The sequence below is a fragment of the Trichechus manatus genome, unplaced genomic scaffold (assembly GCF_000243295.1).
Source record: "Trichechus manatus latirostris isolate Lorelei unplaced genomic scaffold, TriManLat1.0 scaffold00151, whole genome shotgun sequence".
Lineage (NCBI taxonomy): Eukaryota > Metazoa > Chordata > Mammalia > Sirenia > Trichechidae > Trichechus > Trichechus manatus.
Genome location: NW_004444087.1, coordinates 5645705 through 5654649, shown reverse-complemented (window position 1 = coordinate 5654649; position 8945 = coordinate 5645705).

Below are 8945 nucleotides of genomic sequence, written 5' to 3'. Positions count from 1 at the left end.
TGGAAAAACCATACTTCTTAACCATGCCTACACAATTAGACTTTCACATTCTTTCCAAATGTTGTTGTAGTATATACTACTAGCTGCCAGGCATCAAGTGAACAGTGGTGAACAAAGCACTCCAGGCTCCTAACTCATGAAGTTTACAGACTAATGGGACCTTACCTACGTTATTGTCAATCCTCAAAACAAACCTACAAGAAATGGTTGAGTATCTCTATTTGCATGTCAGGGTAGTATAGGTCTGAGAAGGTAAATATGAGCCGAACACTGTTCATTTTCTAGAGCTGCTGTAACAAAGTGCCACAAGTTGGGTGGTTTATAAGAACAGAAATTTATTGTCTCATGGTTCTTGAGCCTCATAGTCTCCATTCTAGTTATTGACAGGGCCGTTCTCCTTCGAAGGCTCTGAGGAAGATCCTGTCTTGTCTCTCCTGGCTTTTGGTGGCCCCAGGTGTTCTTTGGCTTGCCCCTGTAGCATAACTCTGTTGTCACATGGCCATCTGCCCTCTGTCTGTCTCTGTCTGTGACTCTTCTCTTTTATAGGACACCAGTCATATTAGATTTGGGCCTACCCTTCTCTGGTCTAAACTTATGTTAACTTAACTGAAAACATTTTCAAAGACCCTGTTTCCTTTTCAAAGGCCATGTTTACAGGTACCAGGGGTTAGGACTTCAGCATAAATCTTTGGAGGGACACAATTTAACCCATAACAAACACCTAGCAGGACTCAGGATAGGGTAGATACACAATCTCTTTTTGAGTCTTGCGGAATCACAAGACTAGCGCCTGATGGAGGCAGGATTCACAGCCAGGCCTGCCTGGTACCCAGGCTCGGGTCTGTTGCACTGCACCACACCGAGCACAAGCTGGCCAGAAGAGCGCACAGTCTCATGGGAGACACAGGTATCAAGCAAGTCCGATACGCTCTCAGAGGTACCTTGATGGAGGCAGGTCTGGACAAGGGCCAGGCAGTGAATAAAGGACGGAGTGACTGGGCTACTGGAGAGAGTCCGGAGAGCTGAGGCCTGGAGAAGAGGTGGAAGCAGGCCTTGCAGACAGCTGTGTGATCCCTCCAAGCAGAAGGATCAGCATGGGAGGATGTGGGTGTGAGAGGCTGGCAAGCTGAGGAAACTGCAAGTAGGTGGTTAATATGGCTGGAACAGAAAGCAGACAAGGGTCAGAGATGGAGACAAGACTGAGCAAGATGGTGAGGTTGTGCAGGATATGTCAGGCCAGAGTTTGTATTTATCCTGAGGGTGGCAAATAAGGACTACAAAGGACTGAACTTGATCATCCTTGGGCAATGGCAGCCTAGGGGATGGAGTTTTCCCTCCTGACAACAGAAGGGGACCTTTGACAATGTAACTCAAAGCTGGGAAGCTGATAACACCCTTCGCGCATAACAAGTTCATCTTCCTGCAGTGAAGGATATGATCCTCCTTAGCTCTTTCAGCCTAAGGTTCTCTCTTCTCTCCTCCAGCTTCAGGATCTGAAGCCTTGATAACCAATTTGCCATCCATAAACTGCACACAAGAGGAGGAGGAACCTGGTAGGGGTGTGCAGAGATGCAAAGGAGTAAAAAGACAATGAGGAAGTAGGGGAAGGAGGGCTCAAGGGAAAGGGTGTGGCCACATTCTCTGGCAGCTATGCGTTTGCCATGTTGAACACATCAAGATCTAGGGCAAAGGCTTGATGCCCCTGCGCCTGTCTCAGGCTCAGTTTGTAGGGACTATGTTACTTGAACTAGAAGCAAAGGGCCATTGAACATTTTCTAGAAGACTGTGTGTGCTTGACTGACTGGCCACTTTCCATGGTCAAGGGTGTGGTACTGGGATTTCAGGAGAATGGAACTTTTTGAACAGGACTGTGGGAGTGGAGAGTGACTGGGTCTGCTAGCTTAGGGAGGGTAGCCCAGAGAGGATGTTCTGGAAAGGTGACACTTAAGCAGAGACCTGAATGAGGTGATAGAATGAGTCATGCAAATATCTTGGGGAAGAGAGCTGTAAGTGCAGAGGTCCTGAGGCAGGTGCAGGCTTGGCTCCTTGTTCAAGGAATAGCAAGCAGGCCCTAGTGGCTGAAGCAGAATGAATGAGAGAGGGAGAAGTGGGAAGCGAGCTCAGAGAAGTACCTAGGGGCTGATTCATGGAAGGCCTGTGGGCTTTAAAATTTTATCCCACTGGGAAGCCAGTTGAGGGTGAGAGCAGGAGAGTAACTGGCCATGATTTACCTTTCAAAATGATACCCTCGTCACTGTGTGGAGGATGTATTTAGAGGGGCAGGGATGGAAGCAAGGAGACCAATTAGAAGGCTACCGAAGAGATCCAGGTAAGAGATGATGGTGGTTTGTATTACAGCACGTTTCTCAACCTCAGCATTATCCACATATTGGACTGGATGAGTCTATGTTGTGGGAGGATGTCCTGTGTATTGTAGGGTATTTAGCAGCATACCTGGCCTCTACCCACTAGATGCCAGTAGTGCTCTTCTCACCGCAGTTATGATAAACCAAAAAAAAAGTCTTCACACATTGCCAAATGTCCCCTGGGGTTGAAATCATCCTTCTTTGAGAACTACTGAATTACAGTGATATCATAGAAGAAGTAAGAAGAGATCAGGCCCTAGACATATTTTGAAGGTAGGCAGAGAAAATTTGCTGATGGAATGGATGCTGATGATGGGATGCAAGAAAAAGAAGAATCCAGAATGACTTCAGTTTTCTCTCAATCGCATCTGCCTGATTCACAGAATGTCACAGCTGTTGCCAGAAGGTTCCTCTGGGCCATTGGGTTGCCCGATAAATGAGCACTTTCCCTTGGAGTTTTTCTGCCTTGGCAGTCCTTAAGCCTGCTGTTTCTGAAAGAAAGTGCTAGACAAATGTAACACCCCTGATTCTGGTCATACAAAACTCTCCCTCAACACAAGCACCTGCTCCCTACTTTAAGGTGTGAGAGTTGTCTGTGGAAAAGTCAAAGAACAAGACTTCAATGACTCCATGGGTAAATATTTGACACTTTTCTTCTCCGCTCTGGATTTCGCATTTGCAAGTCTTACGGAAATTGTTGCATTTCATAACAGTACAAACGAATTTCACAATGTGAATATGAAGCTGTTAAATGGGTTTCAGTGGATTCCCACTTCTACCATTTTGCGTATATAAATACACCAAGAAAGTGGTTTGGGCACTGTTTTAGGGTGGGTTCTCTAGAGGAGTAAAACCAGTGAAGCGTATATATAAATATATACAGAGAGATTTATCTCAAGGAAATGGCTCACGAAGTTGTGGAGGCTAGCAAGTCCCAAATCTGTGGGTCAGGCATCAGGCTGGAGGCTTCTCCTGAGTCACGTGGTTGCGAGGGCTGACAAATCCAAAATTGGCAGATCAGGCCAAAAGCTGCTGGCTCACACGGCTGTGGGAGCTGGCGAATCCCAAAATCTGCAGGTCAGGCGGCAGGCAGCTGTCTCACATCCCAAGAACCGGCAGTCAGAGGATGATGAGTTAGATGTAGGATTCAGAGAGACCTTTGCCAGAACATCCATACATATTGGATGCAGGCCACACCCCCAAGGAAACTGATTAGCTGCTCATATCAGATCACAAAATGGAGAATGATTACACAATATCTGCCAAACCACTGAGAATCATGGCCTGGCCAAGTAGACACATAACCACATCACAGGCACTCTTGTCATATTTAATGTAACAAATTTCCTGGCAGTATGGAATACTAAGAAGTACAGCCGGAGTGCTCCTTAGAATCAACGATGGCAAGACTTGGTCTCACTTACTTTGGACATGTTATCAGGAGGGAACAATCCCTGGAGAAGGACATTGTCGTGGTTTGAATTATGTCCCCCAAAAAATGTGTGTATCAATTTGGCTGGGCCATGATTCCCAGAATTGTGTGGTTGGCCTCCATTCTGTGACTGTAATTTTATGTTAAAGAGGATTAGGGTTGGATTGTAACACCACCCTTACCCAGGTCACATCCCAGATCCAATGTAAAGGGAGTTTCCCTAGGGTGTGGCCTGTACCACATTTTACCTTACAAGAGGTAAAAGGAAAGGGAAGCAAGCAGAGAATTGGGGACCTCATACCATCAAGAAAGCAGTGCCAGGAGCAGAGTGGGTCCTTTGGACCGGGGTCCCCATGCAGAGAAGCTCCTAGTCTGGGGGTGCACTGAAGAGAAGAAGGCCGACAGAGACAGAAAGCCTTCCCCTGGTGCTGACACCCTGAATTTGGACTTTTAGCCTACTTTACTGTGAAGGAATAAATTTCTCTTGTTAAAACCATCCACTTGTGGTATTTCTGTTATAGCAGCACTAGATAACTAAGACAGACATCATGCTTGGTAAAGCAGGGGGGCAGTGAAAAAGAGAAAGACCCTCAACAAGATGGATTAACACAGTGGCTGCAACAATGAGCTCAAATATAGCAACGATTGTGAGGATGGTACAGGACCGGGCAGTGTTTCATTCTGTTGTACATAGGATTGCTATGAGTCGGAACTGATTCAACAGCATCCAACAAAAACAATGTGCAGTACTGTTAGAAGTGCTTGGTCTTGTATTAGGAGGTCTCTTCATAACTGACCCAAATGGAGTCATCAAGCATTTGAGTGTCACTGACCTCAAAGGGAAATGAAGGGCAGGAGAGGCTCTTGGCTTGGGAAAGGCATTCCAGAATGTGAGACCCAGGGAGAATCTACTTACAGCTTGTATACCAGATTCTCCTGCTATCCAGACAACTGAACCAAGCCCAGATGCTTGCAAAGAATCTTTGAGAAAGTGAATAAATGAATCACCCCTGGCACCTGCAGCTTCTTGTAGCAGAAATTTATAAAAAAGAAATAAAAAGAAAAAACACATGTGGGAATACACTTTTCGTATTTCAAGGTGATGATTTAGAGAAGTGCTAAAATGTTTGCTTCTATTTATAAATATCAGTCTGTTTTGCTCTTGTAACATTGGCTTAGATTTCTTAAAAAAACTTTTCATTTTGAAATATTACAGATTCACAAGAAGTTGCAAAGAGATTCAGAGAGGTCCTCTGTACCCTTCACCCAGTTTCCCCCAATGTTTGGTTGTTTCTCAAAAAGTTAAACATGGAATTGCTACATGACCCAGTAATTCCACTCTGAGGTATATACTCCCCAGAACTGAAAACATTTATTTGCACAAAAACTTGCACATGAACGTGCATCACAATATTATTCGTAATTTCATTATTCATAGAAACAACACAAATGTCCATCAGCTGATGAAAGGATAAACAACGTGGTACATTTATACAATGTAATAGTATTTGGCTGTAAAGAGGAATGCAATACTGATACATGCCACAACACGGATGAACCTTGCATATATCACACTAAGTGAAAGAAGCCAAACACAAAAAGCCACATATTGTATGGTTCCATTTGCATGAAATTTCCAGAATAGTTAAATCCATAGAAACAGAAAGTAGATTAGCAGTTGCCAGGGCCTGGGGATGAGGGAAGGAGGGAGTGACTGCTAATAGGTATGGGATTTCTTTTGGGGGTAATGAAATACTCTGAAATTAGGTAGTGGTGATGATTGCACAACTCTGTGAAAATACTAAAACACAACAAGTTGTACACTTTAAAATGGTGAATTTTGTGGTATGTAAATTATACCCCAATTTTATATAGATATAAAACCCACTGCTGTCTAGTCAATTCTGACTCATAGTGACCCTACAGGACAGAGTAGAACTGCCCCGTAAGGTTTCCGAGGCAGTAATTTTTACGGAAGCAGACTGCCATATCTTTCTCCCACAGATGGGCTGATGGGTTCAAACTGCCGACCTTTTGGTTAGCAGCTGAGCACTTAACCACTGCACCACCAGGGCTCCATATATAGATATATAGACACAGATATACAGATTTGTAAAATCTGGCAGGAGGGAGAGAAGTTGGGGCTGAAGATATAAATGTAATAGTCATCTCTCTGCACATAGATGCCATTTAAAGACTAGAGATTGTTCAAGATCTCCTAAAGAGGACTGAGCCTTGGGCTCCCCTCCACTTACCATTGATGCTTTGCAGTAGGCAAGTGAATGAATTCTAGCCAATGAGACTTGAGGAGAAGTCTGTTGTGGGTGGTCTCTGGTAGTCTTCCTAGTTTTTGAAAGGGACATGAGATGAGGATATTTCCCCCTTTCTGGCCCTGAATATTGTCATATACATGAGATACTCAGAATTGAGGCAGCCATCTTGAGTCCTTGAGGGAAGACACCTAAGAGGAGATGTCAGCTTGCTGGGGATGGCAGAGTAAGCCCACAAGAAGGATCCAGATCCCTTATGTTGTTGTCACACCACCGAATTAACCAATCCTGGAATGACCTTACCTCTGGACTTCTTGTTAAGTGAGATAAAAATTCCCCTTGTTTGAGCCACTTTGACTGGCGTTTCTGTTACTTGCAGCCAAAAGCATCATCATTAATAGAGTATCAAATGCTGCTGAGATACCAAGTAATGTAAGGACTATGGCAGAAATAGTTGTCCCCTAGTATCTTCTTACATAATAATAGACTTTTTAGCTGGGCTATGGCCATTAGAATAAGTTCTAGTCATAGGGTCTGAGCAGAAGAGATACGGATGTGTCTTTAAGGGAAAGAGCCGGTCCTTCCCTTCTCCCTTCCTTCTCTTTTCATTGGCTGAAATAAAAGCATGATGGTAGAAGTTGGAGGAGCCTTCTTGCACCAAGAGAAGGAAACCCTGTGTTGAGGATGGCAGAGCAACAAGAGAGAAGGAATCTGGGCCCTTAATGACTCTGAGTCATCATGCCATTTCTAGACCTCCTATCCGGACTTGTAGGTAAGAGGGGAAAAATAAATTTGGATATTTGTTGTTTTCTAGTAGATTATACTTACTATTCAGCGAATATTCACTCTCTCCTCCTCCACTATCGGGGAAGGATATGCTTTTTGTGCCCCACTGATAACAGACGTGGCCTTGTGACTTGCTTTAGAAAATGGGACATAAGCAGATGGGATGTATGCCATACCCAAACAGAGGCTTAAAATGTGCTTGTATGGTTAGGCTTGGTCTTTTGGGTTCCTGCTCTCCACTATGGGAGGAGTATGCCCCAGGTAACCACTGCTCCTTTAGCCTGGGCCCTGGAATGAGAGACACATGGAGCAGACCTGAACCCACCCACAGCCTAAAGTAGAGCCATCTTTGGGAGACCTATGGGAGAAAAATATTTTAGGGCTGTTTGTTATGCACATTATCACAGCAAAAGCTGACCAATACAGGTTGTCTCTGTTATAGTGTCAGAGCCTATATCCTAACTAAAACAAAGAGTAAAAAATGTCCTTCGAATCTCATGACATGGGGGTCATTGATGACGTTAGCAAGAGTTGCCTCTGTGAAGTGGTGAGGAGTGAAGACGGATTGGAAGGGGCTGAGTAGTGAGTGAGAGGGAGGAAATGGAGATGACTGTCCAGATAGCTCTGTGCTGGGGAGAGAGGTGGGACAGTAGCTGGAGGGGGACGTCTTGTGGCAGCCATGGACATGCGCTGCTCAGATCTTCCTTCAAGAAAGAACTTGCTGATCAGCTGTGAGGAGTGCAGGCAGCTGACAGCCTCCAGTTGTGGTACCTTTGGGATCTACTGCACACTCTTCCGGGGCATCTCCCAAGTGACTGAGCATGGTGAAGATACTAGAGCCTGGTCATTTCTACCCTGAGAAGACAACTGTCAAGAGGCCCGGGGAGAAGGCGTGACAGTTGTCTGTGGAAAAGTCAAAAGAACAAGGCTTCAATGACTCCAAGGGGAAATATTTTTTTCAAGGAATAGCAAGGAGGCCCGAGTGGCTGGAGCAGAATGATTGAGAGGGGGAGAGGTGGGAAGTAGGTCGCAAAGGTTTTTTTGTTTGCTTTTAATGAGGGAGACCAGAGCATGCTTAGAAGCCTGAAGCAAAGAATCCACTTGGGAAAGAGCAGCTGAATGTGGAAGAGAAAAGATGTGCAGATGGAGAGAGGGAGGTCCCTGAGAAGGCAGGAGGAGATGGGGTCTGGACTGTGGGGGAGGGGTTTTGTTTCCTCAGGCCAGAGGAGGGGCAGCTCTGTTGAGGCAGGAGAACAGGAGGAATGGGTGCAGGCACACTTGGTGCGTAGGTCTGGGAGCAAGGGAGTGGTGGAGCTTTTCTTTCTTTGAGAAGTGGGAAGCAAGATCTGGGCTGAGGATCAGAAAACCAGACCCTGTGAGACACATGGGCTGTGTCACTATCGTCCTTTCTTGGACTGAGTCTTCCCATCTGCACAATAAACAGCTTTGACTAGACCACGGGTCCCCAAACTTGTCGAATCCCAAGGACAGTTTCAAAGATAAACTTTTGGAAGGTCATCTCCCTGAACTGCTGGATCAGTCTCTCTGGAGCAGGGCTGGTAATGGCAGGAATCTGTACATCTTTTTAAAGTCCCCTGGGTGGGGGTCGGGGGGACTTAAACATGCAGCCAGGCTTGGGAATAGCCCTGCGATGACTCTAAAGGCTACTGCAGCTCTGAGACTTTGTGGTTCCAACAAGAAGGTGCAGAACCCCAGCACAGCACTTAATTGTAGCTACAAACTACACAATAAGGCACATGTCATTTCCTGTCACCTTCAGAGACCCGAAAGTCCAAAAGGCACCAAAGGTTCAAGAGGAACCAAACAGTAAGTCAAAGTCACCAGCATTTCCGTGAAGTCTTGCCCCCATGGAAACATGTGACCATGTTTCCAAACTCCCAGTTGGGATGTGGGTCAGGATATGGTCAGGGGGACTCCCCAGGGGCAGAAGAATTAGGAGTTGGATCACAGCTGTCTCAGAATATCAGGGATGCTTGGCCGCCCTGCAAAGGGGTGGAGATCTATCCAGGCCTTTCTGAAACCTGAACCCTGGGGTGGGGGAGAGGGGGAGGAGGGACTGCCTGGGCCTGA